Below are 12,950 nucleotides of genomic sequence, written 5' to 3' on the forward strand. Positions count from 1 at the left end.
CCCTCTGACATCTGTGCCCCAAATAGTTCTCCCTCTCATATGTATCACTGTGCTATATGTATTGATTTCTTTCTTAGAATGTAAGTTCCTTGAATGTTGTCTTGATTACATTTGTAGTCCAGTTTGTTTTTGTTTTTTTTCACACAGTACCTGGCACACAATAGGGAAGATGAGATCAATAAGCATTTTTACAGAGCCTGTTATGTCCCAAGCACTGTGCTAAGTGATTTCTTACAAATATTATCTCATTTGATCCTCACAACAACCTTAAATGTAGGTACTATCATTATTCCCATTTTATAGTTAAATAAACTGAGACTAAGGCAGATTACATGACCTGCCCAGGGTCACACAGCTAGTTAGAGTCTGAGGCTGGATTTGAATTTAAGTATTCCTGACTCCAGGCTCAGAGCTCTATTCACTGTGCTACCATGTTTTCCGATAGTAAATGCTCAATAAATATTTTTTCTTTCATTTTTCCATTCATTTTTAGTTTCCATTTAAAATGAGACAACACATGTGAATATAGCAGCTCCATCCTAACCTTTTAAGTAAACTGTAGACTCAAAAAAAGAACAAGTATAAAAAAAAGTAAAGGTTTTGACCTTAACATTTTTTTAGAAAATTTCAACCAGTGCTCAATAGTAGCCATGAAGAAACCAAAAGAGGGTAGCAACTAGTCAACAAAAACTTTACTGTATTTCTTCATCAGGTAGAGAAACATGAGGGCAAATGGGAGTGCCTGTTTATAAAGTACAAGCTTATAAGTAGAGAATTACAGAGGAGACTTCAAGAAGACAGCAAGGCATAGTGGGATGAGGACTGGGCTTTCTCAAGAAGGTTGGATTTTAAAATAAAAAAATAAAAAAAGAAGGTGGGATTTTAACTGGTACTTGAAAGAAGCAAAGCGGTGGAGATGAGGGGAGAGTACATTCCATGCATAAAGGAAAGCAGTGAAAATGAGCAGAGTCGGGACTTGGAGGATCTTGTTTGGAGAACAGCAGAGAAGCCAGTATTTACTGGATCACAGGGTATGTAGAAGGATATAAGAAGAAAGGTAAAGTGGTGGTGGTGGTTGTGGGTTATGTGGTGTGTGTGTGTGTGTGTGTGTGTGTGTGTGTGTGTGTGTGTGTATTCAATATGCTATGAAGGTCTTCTAATGCCAAATAAAGATTTTTGTACTTAATTCTAGGGACAGCACCACCATATATCTCAGCCCTGTCAAGGAGTCAGGCAATCAAGAAGTATATATTTAATGCTTACTATATAGCAGGAACTATGATAAGGTTTAAAGAAATAAAGTCAAAATCAGTTCCTGCCTTTGAGGGCTTTACATTCTAATGAGGGTGAGAACATGTAAATAAGTAGGTACATACAAGGTATGTACAGAATATATGGAAAGTAATTACAGAAGGGAAGACACTGTTAGCTGAGAACGTGAGGGTAAAGGGATAGGAAAAAACCCTTAGCAGAATGTAAGATTTGACCTTAGTCTTAAAGCAAGGCAAGGAAACTAATAGGTAGACATGAGAGGGTAAAGATCTTAGGCATGTGCAAAGAGGAAAGATGGAGTGTCAAGTGCTAGTAACAATGTGGCTGGATCACAGAGTGAGTAGAGAGGAGGGCCAAAGCCATACCTCTACATAACAAACCTGGTACTTCCAACTCCTTTTGGACCTTCTGGCTAGAAAAGTCTGAGCTAGTCCTGGCATATGTAACTTTCCATCTCTATTCTTAGTATTGAGCAGTTATTATTATATTTATATTATTATTACAGCTTGTTTGTAACTAAAATCTTTCTCCAAACTGTTCTTTCATATAAGAGAAAGCAAGAATGTTTCAAATCACTAATATGTGGCAATCACATATCATAAATCAATGAGCAGTTATTAATTGCAACATAAATCAAAAAGCTAAGACCTAGAAAAATACAATCATTTGCTTAAGTTCACGTAAATGTGACTGAAAGAGATGAGATTTAAATCTAGGTCTCCAAATCCTTTGCTCTTTCCATGGGAACAAATATGTTTAGCCTTTTATAGTATAACAAAAACCAGAAAAATAAAAGTCACATGTGTAACAAAATGAAAAAGTCAAACAGTCCATGAAGACTCAGGCGAGTCCAGAGAAACAGAAGAACAAAATAATGAAAAATGTCCCTATTTCATACTGCTTGTGCATAGTATTTACAGTAACAAGATTATGTGATTATTTTTTTAACCAAGAAACGGAGGTTAACAGCTAAATGAACTAGATACAGTTGTTTGTATTAACTACATTCCATTCTGAAAAGAAAAGTTAATCATAACTCACAATCGGGTCTCTAAAATGCTTCTCAGCAACATTTGGGTTGTCTCAGCAACATAGAATGATTCAGCATTAGGGAAAGGTCTTGGTAAGGTCTTTTTTTTTTCTTTTTTTTCTTAAGCATTCAAGTGACTTGGTTAAGTCTTGTTAAAGAAGGGATAGTGATCACTCCTAGTTGGGGGTCTCCTAAATGTCCAAGAGAATCAAAATAAATAACTTTTAGTTATAATCTGCATTGCTCAGGTAAAGAGACTCATTTCTTAGCTTTAAGCTAGTCTCTATTTAGAATTTCTAGTTATTTGAAGAGTTAAGAGATTTGAAGAAGGCAGAAGAGTCTGCTTATTTCTAAATTCCATAAAGAGGGAATTTGTTTTTTTTAATTCCAAAAATAAAAAGGAGACAATAGTCACGGTTTCAGAAAAAACACTTGCTGTTCACCATTATTTTAATGGGTACAACCTAGGATATCATAGCAAGCTGTTGGTGAAATCAGAACACAGAATTACAGACATTTAGAGCTGTGAGGAACAGTAGAGGTACCCCATTGAAACCTTCTCATTTTATATCCCTGTAATTTAATACTTTAGCTGCTACTTTTATTCATACTGATTGGCTAGATATTTTGCAAAAGAGCTGATTACAAATTGTCCATGGAATTTATATAATTCTAAACTTTACATGCAACATTAAAGGATATTGTTATTGGTTCTCCCCACATTTTTATAGTCTAAGGAAAATTATGTAGGCATGAATGAATGTGAGTCAACAGCTATTTGGGGAATAAGCATTACAATACTTACCAATTTTTGTTACAAAAATTGAGAAATTGTAAGGTGGAGTGGAAAGATTTCTGGATTTTTTTTATCAGAGAGACTAGATTCAAATCCCAGATGCTTACTTACTACCTTTGTGACACTGAGCAAGTGACTATATGTCTTTGGGTCTCAGTTTCCTCATGAGTATGAGAGGATTTGTCTAGGTGATTTATAACACTAAATCTGTCATTTTATGTTAAAATGGTATTGATTGAATGTAGTAATTCATACATTATAGGCAAACGTGTCTATAAAAAATAAAAATTGACGTTACTTACTGACTCTCTCATTAAAAAAAGATATTATGAGGGGTGGCTAGGTGGCACAGTGAATAAAGCACCGGCCCTGGATTCAGGAGTACCTGTGTTCAAATCTCACCTCAGACACTTGACACTTACTAGGGGTGTGACCCTGGGCAAGTCACTTAACCCCCATTGCCCCACAAAAAAAAAGATATTGTAATACCTAATTACTACCAGGTTTGAAGTAGTTTAAATGTGCTATTTTGAGATCTGATTTATTAACATCAATTTTCCTTATAAAAGTCAACAAGTCTTCAAGTATTTATTAGGTACTTGCCAAGTGGCAGGAACTGTGCTAAGCATTTGGAATAAAAATGCAAGTAGAAAGACAGTCCCTGCCTTCAAGTTGCTTATATTCTTTTTTTTCTTTTCTTTTTTTTTTTGTGAGTCAGTTGGGGTTAAATGACTTGCCCAAGGTCACATAGCTAGTAAGTGTCAAATGTCTGAGGCCAGATTTGAACTCAGGTCCTCCCGAATCCAGGGCCAGTGCTCTATCTTCTGTGCCACCTAGCTGCCCCCCAAGTTGCTTATATTCTAATGGAAGAAGAGAACACATAAAAGAAAGCTGAAAGGGGGCAGAGGACAAAAGGATGGGAAAGGTACCTGGCAAGAGGCATAGCAAAGAATGTTCCAAAGATTCAGGAATGCAGCCTAGAGAAGAATGGAGACATGGGAAGCCTGGATGATATCCTTTTAAAAAAAAGTAGGTTGTGAGAGGAACCAACCAATTAGAAAAAAAGGCTACAGTGGTAGAAGCTACTTTTAATATCTGAAATCCAGGGGTGATGTGAGCTCCCAAAGTAAACAAATTTTGTGGACATTATAGAAAAAGTCTGGAAGAATCAGAAATTTAGCTATGAGGGTCATGTCTAAAAATGGAAAAAAAGGCTTTCTCAGTAACTCAAACATTCTGTCAGGGCCATATTTATTCAAGGAATCATGCCAAGGGAATTAGATCTGAGGGCAGAAGTACAAAGTAGATCCTGCCCTCAAGAAGCCTAAAGTCTACTGGAAAGTATATTTATACTGGTAGGTAAATACAAAATAATTTGAGGATGTGCAGAGTACTAAAAATGACAGGGGCCATGAAGAAGGGAAGAAAAAAAAACTAAGAAGATATAGTTTAGAGATAAATTTAATAAATTCATGATTACTAGAACATGCAGATCCTGAGTACACAAAGTGAAAAGGAAAGTGGACTTGGTCCTGGGTAATGAGCAGGAACTGAGTCTGGAAGAAGCTGGGGCTGAATCAGTATGATAAAATGATTAGGGTTCATCTTCTGGTAGAAGAAAAACTCAATATATATATACATTACATATCGATGAGAGAGTGTGTATGGTTATACAATGTTAGAAAACTATAACAACATTTCAATATTAATGAGCTATGAGGGGAGGACAATAAGATTTCAAGTGATTAACTTAGGTAGGGAGAGTTTTAAAATATCCTAATGCAAGTTCAGGAAAAATGCATGCCATGGATAAAAAAAAAAATCCCTTCTACACACACACACACACACACACACACACACACACACACACACACACACTACTCCAAATACTCTTTCCATACTAATTAGCAAAAATAAAAGGGGACATAAAAGAGAAAAGATTGACCATGTTAAAGAAAAGATATATATCAAAAGATTTTTCCAGTAAAGGCAACAGGGAAGCTCTGAGAGTGTGAAAAGTCAAATGCAAACTAAAAATTAGGCATGCCATAGATGCTTTTAAGACATTCCAAAACTAATAGTGAAAGATTCTGTAATTTATAGAAAAGGCAGGAAGCCAATCAGAGAGCAGTAATCAACCAATAAACATTTATTAAGCACCTACTATATGCCAGGTACTCTGCTATTTCTATATTATTTATTTATATGTATTTATATAACTATACACACATGCAATCTCATATGATTTTCAAACAACCCTAAGATGTATGTGTTATTATTGTCTCCATTTTATAGATAGTGAAACTTAGGCAGGCAGACATTATATGAGTTCCCTAGGGTGACCAGTAAGTGTCTGAGGGAAGATTTGACCTTATGCTTTCCTGCCTCTAAGTCCAGCACCAAATTCATTGCTTCATCTCACTACTTCTAAACATTTTATACAATAACACTGTAAAATTGAACAGCTTTAAAAGACTTAACTGATCAGTTCAATGACCAAACATAATTCCAGAAAACTTATGATAAAAAATATTACTCATCTCCTAACAGAGTGATGAGGGACTAAATATTTTAATTTTTTAAGTAATAAAAATGTTTATTTGTAGTTTTGTTTCAATTTTTATCCCTCCTTCTCTCCCTCCCCTTCCCTCTCCCTGAGGCAGTAAGCATTAAGATATGGGTTATACATGTATGATTATGCAATACATTACCATATTAGTCATTTTGTACAAGAAAACTTGAATAAAAGAGGAAAATGAAAGTGAAAAATAGCATGATTCAGTCTCTGTTCAATCAATATTAGTTCTTTCTTTGGAGGTGGATAGTAGGTTTCATCAATAGTTCTTTGGGATTGTCTCGGATCATTGTATATTGTTGAGAATAGTTAAGTCATTCACAGTTCTTCATCAAACAATATTGCTGTCTCTGTGTATGTTGTTCTCATGGTTCTGCTCACTTCACTATACATCAGTTCATAGAAGTCTTTCCAGGCCCTTCTGAATTCATCCTGCTTGTAATTTCTTGTAACACAATAATATTTTATCACCATCATATACCACAGCTTATTTAGCCATTCCCCAATTGATGGGTATTACTTTGATTTATGAGTCTTAGCAACCACAAAAAGATCTGCTATAAATATTTTTGTACAAAAGGTCTTTTTCTCTTTTGGGGGATGTCTTTGGGATATAAACCTAGCAGTGGTATTGTAGGATGAAAGGATATGCACAGTTCTATAGCCCTTTGGGCATAGTTGATGATGGACTAAATATATAGAATGAGGAGACACACATTTTTGGACATGGCTGATGCATAAATTGGTTTTGGGGTGTTTTTTTTGGTGACAAGAAAAGTTAAGAGAGAAAAAAATAGGTTTGTTCGTTGAAAAAATAAAATAATTAAATGCAGAATAAATAGAAAGAGAGAAATGCAAATATGAGATGGTTAAAGTACAAAGTACAGTAGTTACATGCAAGGTACTAGATAATATGGAAGGGATCAGGAAAGATTTCATGTAGAATATGGTGCTTGTCTTGCATCTTAAAGGGAAAAAAGAGCCTATGAGTTAAAGGTGAGAAGATGGCCTATTCTAGCCATGAGCAGTGTCCAGCCAAAAGGTAGGGAGATGGGAGATCAAGCGTCATGTATGAAGAATAGTGAGAAGGCAGAGTGAAGAGTATGAGAAAGTAACATACAATAAGACTGGAAATAAGTTGGAGGCAGGTTGTAAAATGCTTTAAGACTAAACAGAGGAGTTTATATTTTATTCTAGAAGCAGTTAGACTGCATTGAAATCATTGAGTAAGGGAGTTATCTGGTCAAATCTCCACTCATTAAATCACTTTGGTTGCAGTGTTGTGGATGAACTAGAGTGGATAGAAATTTAAGAGAGTGTTGTAATAATGTAGATGTGACATTAGATTGGGAACTCTTTGAGAATTTGTTTCTTTTTGTATCCCCAATGCTTAGCACAGTGTCTGGCACACAATAGCTGCTTAGTAAAGGTTTATTGATTAATGGAAAAGATGAAAATCTTTAGTAACATTTAAACTATCCAAGTAGAGATAAGAGTCAGATTCAAAAGATGTTGTGACGGTAGGAGGAGCAAGATGACTGAATATGTGCATTGAGGGAGAGTGAGGAGTGAAATACCAAGGTTACTTACAAACCTGAAATACTAGAAGAATGATGGTGACTTCAAGAAAAATAGGTAAAGTTGGAAAAAGGGTGTTTGGGAAGAGAAGGGAGAGAAGATAATGATTTCAGTTCTGGACATGGTGAATTTGAGTTGTTTCTGGGACTTCTGATGAGGAATGTCCATAAAAGCAAATGATGTGGGTCAAAAACTCAGGGAAAGACAGGAACTGGATTTATAGATCTGTAAGTTGTCTGCATAGAGATGACAATAAAAGCCATGGAAGATGACAAAATCATCAGAAAGAGAAGGCAGAGGAAAAAGAGGGGAATGACCAGAATAGAGTACTAGGGAACACCCATATCTAGGGGTATCACATGAGTGATGAGCCAGCAAAGTAGATTGAGAAAAAGCAGTTAGAAAGGTAGGAACAGAACCAAGAGTAAAGAGAGTCATAATAACTCAGAGATGAGGGAGAATCCAGTAGGATAGTTTAGTCAAGAATGACAAATGGTTCAGTTAGATTAGGTTGGGAAGGATTGGGCCCAAGAAAAGACCCATTAGATATGGCAATTAAAAGACAATTCATAACTTTGGAGAGAGTAGTTTCAGTTAAGTGATGGGATCAGAAGCCAGGTTATTGAAGAATGATAAATCCATTGGACATCCTAGACAAGAGTCAGTAAACTATAGTACGTGTGCTAAGATAGACCTGTGCTACTGTTCATGACATTTCTACCAGAGTTATGGAGGGCACAAGGGTTCCAAGGCTGACTATAGGCAAAATTGTGAAGTTTAGCTTTGGCATGATCATAATTTCCTATTGTGATCAAGGCCCCTTCTCCTCTTCCTTCATTTTACCTATTCTTTGAACCATTTCTAATGATGTCTAATTAGGTTTTAATTGATATTAAGGTACTGAATGATGTACTTCCAGGGATATTGACAAACTAAATGCAGCTGAATCGCTGGGACTGAATGGCACCCAAGAATTGTCAAGGAATTCAAGGGTGAAACCATGGAGATTTTGTCCCAGCTATGTCAAATTACCAATGTGCCAGAGAACTGGTGACTTACAAATGACTCCCATACACACACTGAATCTTATTTCACTGCCAGGTTAAGTGATTAAATCTGTAACATAACATGAGAGGTGGTCTAACACCAGTATTCAGTTCAGGTTCTTTATAGAGATGGAAGGAAATATTTGTAAGTCATGGAACAGTTAGGAAAAGGAGGTTTTCTTAGCCCAAACATACTAAGAATATGCAATAAGGATATAAGTGGTACGTACCTTTTGGAGATTTAGCACCTCATCTGCTCTTTTTGAAAGTATGTCCAATTAACAGGGCAAGAAAGGCATAGGAACCACTGTGGTCTTCATATATCCACCAGATTTGAGGGGTCCTGACCAGGAAGTTTCATCTATGTAGCAAAAAGCCACCATGATGCTGCATCAATGAAGGCCCAGCTTAAGCCTTTATGCACCCCAGGGCCAATAAAATTCTGGCTTTGTTTCCTTTTCCTAACCTATGTTGGGAAGGGAGAACCCTGGTAAATATTGATCCTGTAACACATAGAAGAAGGACAATCACTGAACAATTAAAGAAGTAATGGTGACCTGTTTGGAAATGATAGTGTTTTCTTCAAAGAAAAATATAGGGGTAGCTAGGTGGCGCAGTGGATAGAGCATTGGCCCTGGAGTCAGGAGTACCTGAGTTCAAATCTGGCCTCAGACACTTAACACTTACTAGCTGTGTGACCCTGGGCAAGTCACTTAACCCGATTGCCTCACTTAAAAAAAAGAAAAAGAAAAATATAATAATTCAGGTGAAAACTATTAAGAGCCTGCCATATACTCAGTATTAGAGAAAATTTCAAAAACAAATAAGACAAAAATCCCTGACCTCAGAGAACAGTCTGGAAGGAAAACTAAGCACAAACCATGGCTAACTATTATAATAAAATAACTATGGTGAGTATGTTTGGGAAAATTAACAACAAGTTCTCATATAGGGTTCAAAAGAGAAGATTGACCACAGGGGAAAGTTTCACGTTGGAGACATCATTTTTATATGTACAATATTTGTCAAGCATGTGTCCAGAATCCTAGGTAACCTAGTAATCAAATCATAGGATCTCAACTTTAGATATAGAAGGGGTCTTAGAGGTTCATTTAATTAAACTCCTCCATTTTACAAATTAGGCAACTGAGGGAGAAGTTAAGAGACTTGTCTAGGTTCACAAAGCTTGTAATTGTCTGAGTCATGATTTGAAAAAAGGTCTTCCTATCTCCAACCCTCATGCTCTTTCTAACATACCACCTTGGCTTCTATGACAGACAAGGGAGGTAAATAAGTATGTCAACAAAGGCCAAACATTGTATATAACTTTGTTAGAGTTTTCAAAAGCCTTTGACAAGGTTCAAATAGCCAAGGGTTATTTTAAAACAGATAAATGGAAACAAAGACAAAATAAATGGTAGTTTTATTTTGTTTTGTTTTGTTTTTCTGGATGGAGAACAGTTAATTGTAGGGCCAGGGTGGGAGGTGGTTATCATGTTATCAATTATTTGGAAGTATACAATAGAAACTCCCCCAATATACCAATTATGCTAGGAGGTAATGTGGTACATTGGAAAAGTCAGTGCTTCTATAGTCAGAGAAACTATGCCCAAATTCTGTCTCTCATGATCACTACTTAACCTTGGGCAAGTTCTTTATCCTCTCTGGGTCTCAGTTGCCTTGTCTGTAAAATTAGAGGAGTTGATTTTTGTTCTTGTTCAGTCATTTCAAAGTCTCTGTGCCATTTGGCATTATCTTGGTAAAGATATTTGAGTGATTTGCCATTTACTTCTTCAGCTCATTTTACAGTTGAGGAAACTGAGGCAAACAGCATTGTGACTTGCCCAGGGTCACAACTAGGAATTTTCTGAGGCCAAATTTGAACTCAAGAAGATTCTTCTTAACTCTAGTTCTGCATTCTATCCACTTAACCACCCAGCTACCCTGAGGTTTGATTATATGACTTCAGTTCCCCTCAACCCTATGCCTATGATCGATAGTCCTTCATAATAAGATCTTATACCTTCTAATTAGGGACATATCAAGTCAACAGAGGCAAACTGGGTATGATGTCATAGGTTTATGGACCTACAAACTATATATCCTTTCTTTATTCAGTAAGTTTACTCTTCCATCAGCTAGTCCAAGAATTTGACTTCCTGGCCTTCTCATCTTTAACTAGCATCCCCTTTCCTCTCTTGCCTAGGTTGTATGCTATCTAGCTTTGCTTGGGAGAGAATGACATAAGAGCATCATTTTATGTATTTTTTAAAATAATTCTATTCCTAGGAACCAGAAGCTAACATACAGAATGATCACAATAACAAGTCAAATGAGGAAAATTACAGTTTTTGTTTATTCTAGTTCTTTCATGGAACTCTTCTTTCTCACTCCTTTTTCAATTGTCTCATTCCCTACTTTTACTAGATCCTTGCAGCTAGTGTGTATGTGTGTGCATACATATATACACACATACACACACATATATATACATACACATACACATTATATAGTATATATTCGTGTGTGTGTGTGTGTGTGTGTGTATCTGCCTAATTTCCCCAGCTCTTATCTTTGGGTAAGAGAGCCCCTTTGTGCTCACGCTCTCTGTCTCTCTCTCTCTCTCTCTGTCGCTCTCTCTGTCTCTCTCTCTCGTTGTCTCTCTCTCTCTCTATCCCACACATACACACACATTATTTCCTGGAGACCTCACACATGTGTTCTTCTTGGCTCTCTGGCCATGGTGGACCCAAGAAAATGGTTAACATGTCTTTTGGATTCGTAAAAGAAAAAAGACAACTCTTCCCCCCACCCTTTCTCCTATGCCTCACCCCTCAAAAAATTTACAGATCACCTGGTTGCAGTTAATCAAGTAACTGCTTGAATCACTGTCAGCCTCTTTTTCTTTTTTTACAGAATTTTTCTATCTTATGGCCCTATACTTGTATTTTGGCCCTTTTTCTTTAAAGGCCTCCTCTTCCCATCCAAACTCAGATTCTTCCCTAGTCTACAATCCTAGTATCAGATAGTCAGGCTTTCACCTTAGATTTCCTGGATACAACAATACTTCCCATTTATTTCCAAACCATGTTACTGAGTATACCACCTCCTTCCCCTTTCTTACCAAATCTACCTCTCCTATATGCCTTGACTTCCTCAATTAGAATATAATCTCCTTGAGTATAAGCCCCATTTGCCTCCTTTTATTTGTATCTCCAGTGTATATGGAACCTGGAACACAGTAAGCATTTAATAAATGCTTTTTATTTAGCCATTCATTCAATCCTAGGATCATGTGATATAAGCCCTAGCTTCTTAAACTGTGGATTTTGACCCCATATAGGGTCATATACCTGAATGTGGGGGTCTCAAAAACTTGGCAATAGTAAAAGGTTATGTATACCTATTTCATATACCTATATACACAAGGACACATACAAATTTCTCAGGTGAAAAGGAGTCATGAGTAGAAAAAGTTAAAGAAGCCCTGATCTAAATGACCAGTAACTCCTGCCTGTATCTCAAGTCTTCTCTGCATGGGATATTCTTCCAGATTCTATTAACACCACCCCTCAATTTTTGGTGTCCTTTCCACTATTTCTAAATTATTTTTGCTTTTTACTCATTTGGAGAATAGTATTAACAGACCTACCCTAGAGCCATCTTTTCTCCTCCCTTCTACTGGCTCTACTCCTTCCCTGAAAATGGTCATTTTCTAAACACCCTGCCCACCTCCTCAAAAAAGTTGTTGACACATATAGTTCATACTATCATCAAAAGCTACCCCCTATCACCCACCCTTATAGACAAATCCTAAGAATCCTCATAGCAGTATTATGGGGAAAGAACTTAACAAAGTAAGCAAAGAGAATAGTGGCAGATGAGTTTCAAAATGTCCAAGTGTGTTTAGGGGGGAAAATTCAAACTATTTATCCAAGACAACGGGCTTGAATCTCTTTATTAGTTGGAATCCAGAAAAGGAACCTTAAATTCAATGTAGACTTTTCCCTACTGAGAGAGGAAGTTATGGAAAGAGGAATGGACTAGGAGTCTCTACCACTTACTAGTTGTGTTACCTTAAGCAAGCCATATCACATCAACAACCCAGTCACCTCAGTGATTTCACATAGTGGGTTTGCTCAAGTGAATTGAAATTAATCTTTAAAGAGGAAAAAGTACTATTTGTCCTTCCTTCCTTCCTCATGCATGAGACTATTGTGAAGAACAAATGAAATCATACATGAGAAGGCACTTCATATGCTATAAAGCATTATCTGTAAGTACTATTTATACTAATAATGTCTTCTGTGGGTTAAAAATACCATCAACAGGCTGGATGTTATCAAGATGGATGTTAGAAATGAAACAGAAAGCATTATCCTACCCTTACAGGAAACCATTATAGGTCCACAAGTGGGATATATGGCCACTGCTTCTTAGAGAAAATAAAATCAGGGTCCCCCAATCTGAAAAGGTAAAAGCTAATGGGGCTTGGGATGGAAGTATTTGAAGTCCTGAAAGGGGAGTATAGACTTGTTCATCAAATCCATGAATATTAAAATAAGAACTTAAAGTTTGAAAAGACAATAAAAAGAAAAGTAAAAATATGTAGTCATCAGTAAATTAATGGGACTAATTATAAAAAAGAAAAAG

This window comes from Dromiciops gliroides, chromosome 3 (genome assembly GCF_019393635.1).
Source record: "Dromiciops gliroides isolate mDroGli1 chromosome 3, mDroGli1.pri, whole genome shotgun sequence".
NCBI lineage: Eukaryota > Metazoa > Chordata > Mammalia > Microbiotheria > Microbiotheriidae > Dromiciops > Dromiciops gliroides.